An 11152-nucleotide genomic window follows, 5' to 3' on the forward strand; every position below is an offset into this window, starting at 1 on the left:
ATGGGTGAATGGCCTCTCTTGCAACTAAGTTAGTGGGAACTATGTGCACTGCCAGTAGCTCTATTGTTTTGCATTATCTCCATAGATCAACCAATTTTCCTCCTTTAAGAATTTACCCAATTCTCTTCCTAATGCTGTTGATGAATCTGCTTGAGTTACCCTTTCATGCCAAAGCAACATAAAACGCTGGAGGAACTCAGCAGGCCAGGAAGAATCTATGGAGAAGAATAAACTGTTGAAATTTTGGGCCAAGACCCTTTTCAAGAATGGAAAGAAAGGGGAAGAGGGCAGAATAGGAAGGTGGGGAGAAGTGAAATGAGTACAGGCTTGAAGGTGATAGATGAAGCCATGTGAGGGGGGAAGGTAGGTGGGTGGGGGGAAAGGGGTTGAAGTGAGAAATTGGAGGAGATAGGTGGGAAAGGTAAAGGGCTGAAGAAGGAATCTAATAGAAGAGGAGAGAGGACTATGGGGGAAAGAGAAGCGGGAGGAACACCAGAGGGAGGTAGTAGGCAGGTAAGGACAGAAGAAAAGGTGAGAGGGGAGCCAGAATGGGAATGAAAAACGTGAGAAGGGGGGATGGGGAAGAAAGTTATATACCATTAGGTTATTTTATGAATTTTCAGGAGATCTCTGACTCCAATCTGTTTGTCAGCAAAATCTGAATGTTGACACAAAAATTCTTTTGTTATTTCTAGGGGGAAGCATTATAAAGGCTTGTGTGATGCATGCTGAAAGGAGAGGGGTCACGAGGGAAATTATGCGATTACAAGGTAGGTGCTGCAAAAGGGTGAGGTTATCAACGGATTCCTGTTAGCGCAGTAACAATTCTGTTGATGTCCTGTCGAGTTTAACACCATAAGATATAGGAGCAGAAGTAGGCCATTCAGCCCATCTAGTCTGCTCCACCATTCAATCATGGCCTGATCCACTTCATCCAGTCATCCCCACTCCTCTGCTAATTTCACTTGACACAAAGATTGCCCCAGAGGAGGGAGTCAACAGCCTTCTACCCACTGTTGTTAACACTGTCTCTCCTCTTATACATCTGCCAGATGTTCTAATGCATAGCAGATTTGTTTACTCATGACGAAACTCCCAAGGATTTTCACATGTGCCACTCCAAAGGGCAGCAAGTTCAAATCCCTGCAAACGGTCCTGTAACGTATGAGTTCTGAACATTCCTGCTACATTCTAGTGTGTGTGGTTCTCACTCACGGTATCAGATCAATGCGAACATGTTAGGTCCCTTCCTCATCTAAATCCTGATATTTTCATTTCCCATTCCAGTCAATGAATGGTTGCGAGTTGGGATTTACTGTCCAGAGTTTAAATTAGCCCCTGTGGGTTTTTATCTAGGTGTGGCTTTTATCCTGACCCAGATCTGGGCTATACCCTCCAAATATCTGGACCTGCCTCTCGGTTTTTTTGCACTACCTTACTTCTGATTAGTCTATTTTCTATTTATGATTTATAATTTAAATTTTTAATATTTACTATTTTATTTTTAATATCTTTATTATTTAATATTTGTAATCCAGGGAGTGTGAAGTGCAGAATCAAATATTGCTGTGATGATTGTACGTTCTACTACCAATTGTTTGGCGACAATAAAGCATAAAGTATAAAGTATTGCTTGAAATTCAGACAGAGACCTTGCAGGACAAAGTGAGGGGTCAGCCAGTCCCTGCAGTGCAACTTTCCTGAAAACTTGAAAGAACGATTAGAAAGATCAGTTTTATTTGTCACATGTACATTGAAGCGTCAAAACGGAGAGTGAAATGAGTCATTGTGTGTCAAGTCAAATTAGCAAGAATTGTGCTGGATGCGGCCTGCAAATGTCATCACACTTCTGAAGCCTACGAAGCGTGGCCCGTGGCCCATGACTCAGTAATCCTGACCGTACATCCTTTTGAAATGTGGGAGGAAAGAGGAGCACCTGGAGGAAACCTGCATGGCCACAGGGAGAATGTACAAACTCCTTACAGACAACGTTAGGAATTGAACACTGACCGGTGATCGCTGCTGCTGTAAAGCGATTGTGCCAACAGTATACTACTGTGCACCCTTGAGTTAGAGCCAAAGCCATTTTATTCTCTTGGGAAATCCATCATTCTGCCTCTGTGCTCAAAGTCACACCTGTAGTTGTGCAACACATTGTGCACAGATGTTCAATCTTTCCAAAATACTGTAAGCCCATAAGATATAGGATCAGAATTACGCCATTTGGCCCATCACATCTGCTCTACCATCCGATCATGGCTAATTTATTTTCCCTCTCAACCTCATTCTCCTGCCTTCTCTCCATAACCTTTGACACACTTAGCAATCAAGAACCTGTAAACCCGACCTTACAGAGACGACACGGTAGCGTAGTAGTTAGCACAACGCTTTACAGTACAAGTGACCTGGGTTCAATTCCCACCGCTGCCTGTAAGGAGTTTGTATGTTCTTCCTTTTCTCCCCTTGTGTGTTTCATTCAGGTGCTCCAATTTCCTCCCACAGTCCAGAGACTTACTGATTAGTAGCTTAATTGGTCATTGTAAATTTTCCTGTGATTAGGCTTGGATTAAATCAGGGGTTTACTTACCAGTGTGGCTCGAAGGGCCGATTCTGCACTGTATCTCAATAAATAAATTGATCAACAAAATATACTCAATGATTTGGCTTCCACAGATTCACCACACTTGGTTACAGAAATTACTCCTCATCTCCTTTCTGAAGGGATGTCCTTCCATTCCGAGTGTCCTGTACTCAGGGAACTTGTCCCCTTGTGCTTAAATTTCTCAATGGCAACCGTTTCCTCTCAGAGGGTATGGCTAAGTCAGGGAAATAAAACCTTATAGCTGGTCTGCATTAATGATAATTCATCTCCCTTTATACGTGTGTGTGTGTGTGTTTGTGTGTGAGACTCCAGCTTTCTCACGATACGTTTTAGAGACATGGAGTTACACAGCAAAGAAAAAGGCCCTTCAAACCATCGAGTTCATGTTGATCATCCACCTACACTAGACCTACAATAATCCCTTCTTTTCCCTTCCACATTCACATGAACCCTTTCAAGATTCTATCACCAATTTACACATCAGAAACAATGCACTGTGACCAATTAACCTATGACATGGGATGGAGACCTGGAGGAAACTCATGCATTCGCAGGGAATCACAAACTCCACAGCGATAGAATCCAAGGACAGGATCAAACCTGGGCGACAGGAGCTGTAAATCTTCAGACTTGTTTCTTTAACTTGGATTGCTAACATAAACAGGCATTTACAAATGTCCCTTAGTGGGATTCAAAGTGTGGGGATTTGGGAAAAGAATTAGAAGTGGATAATGAAGCTTGAACTTGGTGTTTTGACACAATGGTGAGGGAGGGAGCAGGGACGGTGATTCCTGTTCTGGAGAAATGATCAATTATTACACACACCGGACACTGCTCATTCTCACCTAGATATCAGTGGCCCTTGGAGCTATTGCACAACACTCAGGTTAGAATATTTATGAAACAAGCGTAAATCTCTGGCTGCTTTAACAGGGGAGGTGTTTCCTTTGTGAGGTTTCCCTATGTGACCAACAGTCTTATCCTGTATCAGGTGAAGATGGGTTTGAATCCCACTCTAGTCTTGAGTACAGAAGTCCAGAGTGGTATTTTAGTGCAGTGCAAAGGAAATGCTGCACTATTTTTGGTGCAGTAGCTCGACTTCCTGCCTGTATTCTGATGTGTGTGAAGAGCAGCTGAAGCGTTATCTCCGATGTCCCTGCTAACATTGATCTCCAGTCCTCATAACTGAAACAGAATGTTGGTCTAGGGAGTGGTTTATTACTGCCACTTGTACCATGATACTGTGAAAAGCTTGTCTTGCTTACTGTTTACACAGATCAAATTAATACATTGAGGTAGAACAAGGTAAAGCAATAACAATGCAGAATAAAGTGTAAAAGCTACAGAGAAAATGCGCTGCAGCTAAACAGTAAGATCTTAATGAGATGGATTGGAAGGTGGAGAGTCCATCTCATCGTACAAGAGGTCCATTGAAGAGCATGATAGCAGCGGGTTAGAAGTTGTCCTTGAGCCTGCTGGTACGTGCTTTTAGGCATTTGTATTTTCCGCCCGATGGGAGCAGAGAGAAGAGAGATTGAGGTGGGTGGGGTTGTTGATTATGCTGGCTGCTCGACTGAAAGAGTGAGAAGCATTGACGGGGTTTAAATCTGGGCTTAAAAATTAGCTTCATTTGTCACGCGTACATCAAAACATCGATATACGTTATTTTGCGTCATTGACCAACGCAGTCCGAGCATGTGCTGGGGGCATCCCCCAAATGTTACCACGTTTCCAGTGCGAACATGGCATGCCCAGAACTTACTAACGTTAACTCGTATGTGCTTGGAAAGTGGGAGGAAGGCGGAGCACCCGGAGGAAGCCCTTAGGGGGGTGCCTGGTTTCCATGCTGTGCTGAACGTAGAACATAGAGAACAGTACAGTGTAGGAACAGGCACTTCAGCCCACAGTGTCAGTGCCGAACACTATGCCAAGTTAAACGAAACCTCTTATGCCTGCACACGATCCCTACCCCTCCATTCCCCACACATTCATGTTCAGATTCAGATTGATTAGTCACATGTACTGTACGTCGAAACATGGATGTGCTGGGGGCAGTCCACGAGAATCAGCACACATTCCTGCGCCAGCATAGCGTGCCACGGTATTCCCACAGGGCAACACAGGCAACAACAAAAACAACACAATAAAACAGCAAAATGAACCCCTTTCCCATCCTCCCACTAACCCAATAAATACTACCATTATATTTGCTTCCACTCCCATGGCAGCATTTTCCAAGCACCTTCTACCACACACTTGAACCACAGGGGGACCAATATCCTTTCAGGGAGGTTTGTTGTTAGTGCTATTGGGGAGACTTTAAACTAGATTTGCAGGGGGATGGGAACCAGAGTGCCAGAGCTGACAGTGTGGCTGGGGTGAAAATAAATGATGCTGAAAGTTTAAGCAAATCCGCTGACAGAAAGGTTGTGAGTGGTGGTAAAAATCTTCTGAGGTGTATATATTTCAATGCTAGGAGTATTGCGGGGAAGGTGGATGAGTTGAAGGCGTGGATTGACACGTGGAATTATGATGTTGTAGCAATTAGTGAAACTTGGCTACAGGAGGGGCAGGACTGGCAGCTTAATATTCCAGGGTTCTGATGTTTCAGATGTGATCGAGGCAGAGGAATGAAAGGTGGGGGAGTAGCATTGCTTGTTAGGGAAAATATTACAACAGTGCTCAGGCAGGACAGATTAGAGGGCTTGTCTACTGAGTCCTTATGGGTGGAGCTGAGAAACAGGAAAGGTATGGCCATATTAGTGGGATTGAATTACAGACCACCCAATAGTCAACGAGACTTGGAAGAGCAAATCTGCAGAGAGATAGCAGGCAACTGCAGGAAACATAAAGTTGTGGTGGTAGGGGATTTTAATTTTCCATACATTGATTGGGACTCCCATACTGTTAGGGGTCTAGATGGTTTAGAGTTTGTAAAATGTGTTCAGGAAAGTTTTCTAAATCAATATATAGAGGGACCAACTAGAGGGGATGCAATATTGGATCTCCTGTTAGGTAACGAATTAGGGCAAGTGACAGAAGTCTGTGTAGGGGAGCACTTTGGTTCCAGTGATCATAACACCATTAGTTTCAATTTGATCATGGACAAGGATAGATCTGGTCCTAGGGTTGAGGTTCTGAACTGGAAGAAGGCCAAATTTGAAGAAATGAGAAAGGATCTAAAAAGCGTGGATTGGGACAGGTTGTTCTCTGGCAAAGATGTGATTGGTAGGTGGGAAGCCTTCAAAGGGGAAATTTTGAAAGTGCAGAGTTTGTATGTTCCTGTCAGGATTAAAGGCAAATTGAATAGGAATAAGGAACCTTGGTTCTCAAGGGATATTGCAACTCTGATAAAGAAGAAGAGGGAGTTGTATGAAATGTATAGGAAACAGGGGGTAAATCAGGTGCTTGAGGAGTATAAGAAGTGCAAGAAAATACTTAAGAAAGAAATCAGGAGGGCTAAAAGAAGACATGAGGTTGCCTTGGCAGTCAAAGTGAAGGGTAATCCAAAGAACTTTTACAAGTATATTAAGAGCAAAAGGATTGTAAGGGATAAAATTAGTCCTCTTGAAGATCAGAGTGGTCGGCTTTGTGCGGAACCAAAGGAAATGGGGGAGATCTTAAATAGGTTTTTTGCGTCTGTATTTACTAAGGAAGCTGGCATGAAATCCATGGAATTGAGGGAATCAAGTAGTGAGACCATGGAAACTGTACAGATTGAAAAGGAGGAGGTGCTTGCTGTCTTGAGGAAAATTAAAGTGGATAAATCCCCGGGACCTGACAGAGTGTTCCCTCGGACCTTGAAGGAGACTAGTGTTGAAATTGCGGGGGCCCTGGCAGAAATATTTAAAACGTCGCTGTCTACGGGTGAAGTGCCGGAGGATTGAAGAGTGGCTCATGTTGTTCCATTGTTTAAAAAAGGATCGAAAAGTAATCCGGGAAATGATAGACCGGTGAGTTTAACGTCAGTAGTAGGTAAGTTATTGGAGGGAGTACTAAGAGACAGAACCTACAAGCATTTGGATAGACAGGGGCCTATTAGGGAGAGTCAACATGGCTTTGTGCGTGGTAGGTCATGTTTGACCAATCTGTTGGAGTTTTTCGAGGAGGTTACCAGGAAAGTGGATGAAGGGAAGGCAGTGGATATTGTCTGCATGGACTTCAGTAAGGCCTTTGACAAGGTCCCGCATGGGAGGTTAGTTAGGAAAATTCATTCGCTAGGTATACATGGAGAGGTGGTAAATTGGATTAGACATTGGCTCGATGGAAGAAGCCAGAGAGTGGTGGTAGAGAATTGCTTCTCTGAGTGGAAGCCTGTGACTAGTGGTGTGCCACAGGGATCAGTGCTGGGTCCATTGTTATTTGTCATCTATATCAATGATCTGGATGATAATGTGGTAAATTGGATCAGCAAGTTTGCTGATGATACAAAGATTGGAGGTGTAGTAGACAGTGAGGAAGGTTTTCAGAGCCTGCAGAGGGACTTGGACCATCTGGAAAAATGGGCTGAAAAATGGCAGATGGAGATTAATACTGACAAGTGTGAGGTATTGCACGTTGGAAGGACAAACAAATGTAGAACATACAGGGTTAATGGTAAGGCACTGAGGAGTGCAGTGGAACAGAGGGATCTGGGAATACAGATACAAAATTCCCTAAAAGTGTCGTCACAGGTAGATAGGGTCGTAAAGAGAGCTTTTGGTACATTGGCCTTTATTAATCAAAGTATTGAGTATAAGAGCTGGAATGTTATGATGAGGTTGTATAAGGCATTGGTGAGGCCGAATCTGGAGTATTGTGTTCAGTTTTGGTCACCAAATTACAGGAAGGATATAAATAAGGTTGAAAGAGTGCAGAGAAGGTTTACAAGGATGTTGCCGGGACTTGAGAAACTCAGTTACAGAGAAAGGTTGAATAGGTTAGGACTTTATTCCCTGGAGCGTAGAAGAATGAGGGGAGATTTGATAGAGGTATATAAAATTATGATGGGTATAGATAGAGTGAATGCAAGCAGGCTTTTTCCACTGAGGCAAGGGGAGAAAAAACACCAGAGGACATGGGTTAAGGGTGAGGGGGGAAAAGTTTAAAGGGAACATTAGGGGGGGGCTTCTTCACACAGAGAGTGGTGGGAGTATGGAATGAGCTGCCAGACGAGGTGGTAAATGCGGGTTCTTTTTTAACATTTAAGAATAAATTGGACAGATACATGGATGGGAGGTGTATGGAGGGATATGGTCCGTGTGCAGGTCAGTGGGACTAGGCAGAAAATGGTTCGGCACAGCCAAGAAGGGCCAAAGGGCCTGTTTCTGTGCTGTAGTTTCTATGGTTTCTACTCTAACAGATTAACTAGGTGTTGTTTTGCACAAACTATAGTCCATATTTCTTGCATTATAGCAGCTTCTACACTACAGAATTATTTGATTGACCGTAAAGGATGTTGGGATGTGAGAGGTGCTATAGAAATGCAGGTCTGCCATTTCTCACTGTCTGTGGTTTTCACGAATGTTTGCCTGTCTCATACTGAAGGTGAGGCCGTTCACTTTGGTAGTTGCCTTCAGGCATACACTTTCCACCCGGTGGTACCTGCTGCCTGTTACGCTGGTGACATCAAAGACAGCAATGAAAATCCTCCATCTCTGTGAGGTGGGGTTCAGGGTTTCCTTCATTGTGTCAGTACTACGGTTTTCATTACTGTCAGTCACGCAAGTCCCGGGTGGAGACTCAGGAATACTGTCGCGCACAGAGGTAGGAGGATTCTTCATTGCTGGTTCCCTTACAGTCTTGTTTACCAGTCAGAGTTGTTAGCCCTGAGTTGAACCATCAAATCTGGAGGACCAGTGGACCACTCTTAGTCTGGCCTCTACTCTTTCACATATTTGGCATGGGTGACCCTACCAAGAGCCAAGAGTGGTCTGACCCCAGCCAACATAGTTCTCTGGATCATTGAGGCATGCAAACCTCCAAACCCTACGTCAAGGTTGTGGTCCTCTTGGAAGCCAGTCAGTAGCATACCATCCATCCTCACTGTTTTTAATATGGGAACAAAATTGTGATCAAAATATTGTTTTATAGTAATGTCATACACTGCTGTAGCTCAAGGCGCATCCAGCATTGAGGACCCCATCACCAGATTGTGCCTTGTTCTGATTGCTACCTTCAGGAAGGAGGTACAGAAGCATAAAGGCACACATACAGTGATTTAGGATCAGCTTCTTCCCCTCTGCCATCCGATTTCTGAATGGACGTTGAACCCATGAACACTACCTCACCACTTTTTTATTTCTATTTTTGTACTACTTATTTAATTTAACTATTTAATACATATACTTACTGTAATTCACAGATTTCTTTATTATTATGTATTGCATTGTGCTGCTACTGCAAAGACAAAAAAAATTTCACAACATATGCCGGTGATATTAAGCCTGATTCCGATTCTGATAACAGTGGGCAGAACAGTGATGCAGTTGGTAGAAATGGGGTCTCACCGCGTTAATAACTTGGGTTTAAAGATTAGCTTTATTTGTCACATGTACATCAAAACATCGATGTACATTGTTTTGTATCAACAGCCAGCACAGTTTGAGCAAGTGCTGGGGGCAGCCTGCAAGTGTTACCAAGCTTCCGGTGCCAATGTAGCACACCAACAACTTACTAACCTTAACTCGTATGTTTTTGGAATGTGGGAGGACACCAGAGCACCCGGAAGAAACCCACACAGTTATCGGGAGAACGTAAAACAGCGGCGGGAATTGAACTCTAATCACCGGTGCTGTAAAGCGTTGTGCTAACCGCTACACTGTCATTCCTCAGTCAGGTGGTGCCTGTGCGGGAGTTTGCATGTTCTCCCCATGACTGCATATGCTTTCCCTGGGTCCTCCAATTTCCTCCCCCACCCCAAAGGTGTGCAGGATGGAAGATTAATTGGCCTTTGTAAATTACCACCTGGGTGTAGGTGAGTGGTTGAATCGAAGGGAAGTTACTGGAAATACAGGGAGAATAAAACGGGATCAGCGTAAGTGGATGCTTGATAGCTGGCACAGACTAAATGGGCTGAAGGGCCTTTCTCTTCACTGTATTGCTCCCTGCCGTCTCTATGTTAATAAACTAGAAGTTTGAAACAGAAATCTAGAGGCATGAGTTCAAATCCAGGCATGGCAGCTGGGGGAATTTAAATTTAATTTATTAAATAAATCTAGTAATGGTGACTATTCACTCAGGGGCCTCTTTATTAGGTACACCTGCTTGTAATGGCAAATACCTAGACAGCCAATCATGCGGCAGCAACTCAATCCGTAAAAGCATGCAGACACCGTAGAGAGGTTCAGTTGTTGTTCAGACCAAAGATCAGAATGGGGAAGAAATGTGATCTAAGTGACTTTGACTGTGGAATGATTGTTGGTGCCAGACGGGGTGGTTTGAATATCTCAGAGACTGCCGATCTCTTGGCATGTTCATGCACAACAAAGAAACAAAAACAAAAAAAAAAATCCGGTCAGTAGCAGTTTTGTGGATGAAAGCAATTTGTTAATGAGGGATGTCAGAGGAGAAAGGACATAATGGCACAAACTGACAGGAGGGTGACAGTAACTTAAGTAACGATACCTCACAACAGTGGTGTGCAGAAAAGCATGTCGAACCTTAAAGTGGATGGGGTGCAGCAGTGGAAGACGACAAACATGCACTCAATGGCCACTTTATTAGGTACAAGAGGTGCCTCACAAAGTAGCCGCTGAGTATAAAGGCAATGTTTGTTTAAAAAAAAACTCCATCTGGTTTATTAATGTTTTTAGGGAAGGAAACCCATTTGACTTACCCAGTATCACATGTGACTCCTTACCATGAGCACCATGATTGACCCTTTCCTGCCCTCTCAGTTCAAGGCCAGTTAATATTGGGCAATGAATGCCTGATTTCACAGCAATGCCTCTGTGCCTTGAATGTTAAAAGACAAAATTGGGGCCCTTGCCATTTAAGATAAATATCATTGTCATTTAGTAATGATGAATTACCCTCTTTCCTTCACCTACCAAATTTGAATTATAACCCTAGCCTTCCCCACCAACATAGATCGACCTCTGTTATTAGCGTAATTTTTATACAGAGCTTAGATTGATCTAGAGCTGTTGTGGCTCTGTCCTGCACCAGTGAGCTATCTGATCAATAGACAGGAGGCATGTACAGAGGGAAATGCAGTGACAAGAGTTTTGGGAATGTGAGTGTGTGTAATCTATGGGCACTTTTTACTTAAAAGCTCTGAGCAGAGATTTTTAGTTTGTTGTAAATGTACTGTAGGTGCATTGGGTAATTTTGAGAAGCTTTTATTATTCGCTTGTCTATTTCTCTCTTTCTTTCTTTCTCTCCTTTGCTCTGTCTCTCTTTTTCTCTCTATCTTTCTCTTTTCCTTGTTCTTTCACTCACTCTGTTTCTCTCCCTCTCCCACTTCCTCAAACCGTACTTTTTCTCTATTTCTCTCTCTTTATCTTTCTTACTCTCTTGCTCCCTCTTTTACTTTCTCTTTCCCTTGTTCTGCCTGTCTGTCTCTCTCTC

General features: G+C 43.4%; 1 protein-coding gene across 1 annotated transcript in view; it reads left to right on the forward strand.

Moving 5' to 3' along the window:
• The first annotated feature begins 708 nt into the window (after positions 1–708).
• Positions 709–11152, forward strand: part of LOC134358370 (PH and SEC7 domain-containing protein 1-like) — a 179616-nt gene continuing 169172 nt past the window's right edge. Inside the window, exon 1 of the mRNA XM_063070518.1 lies at positions 709–770. The gene's annotated coding sequence lies outside the window, so the exon portion shown is untranslated. The remainder of the gene's footprint in view (positions 771–11152) is intronic.

The sequence above is a fragment of the Mobula hypostoma genome, chromosome 18 (assembly GCF_963921235.1).
Source record: "Mobula hypostoma chromosome 18, sMobHyp1.1, whole genome shotgun sequence".
In the NCBI taxonomy this organism is placed as follows: domain Eukaryota; kingdom Metazoa; phylum Chordata; class Chondrichthyes; order Myliobatiformes; family Myliobatidae; genus Mobula; species Mobula hypostoma.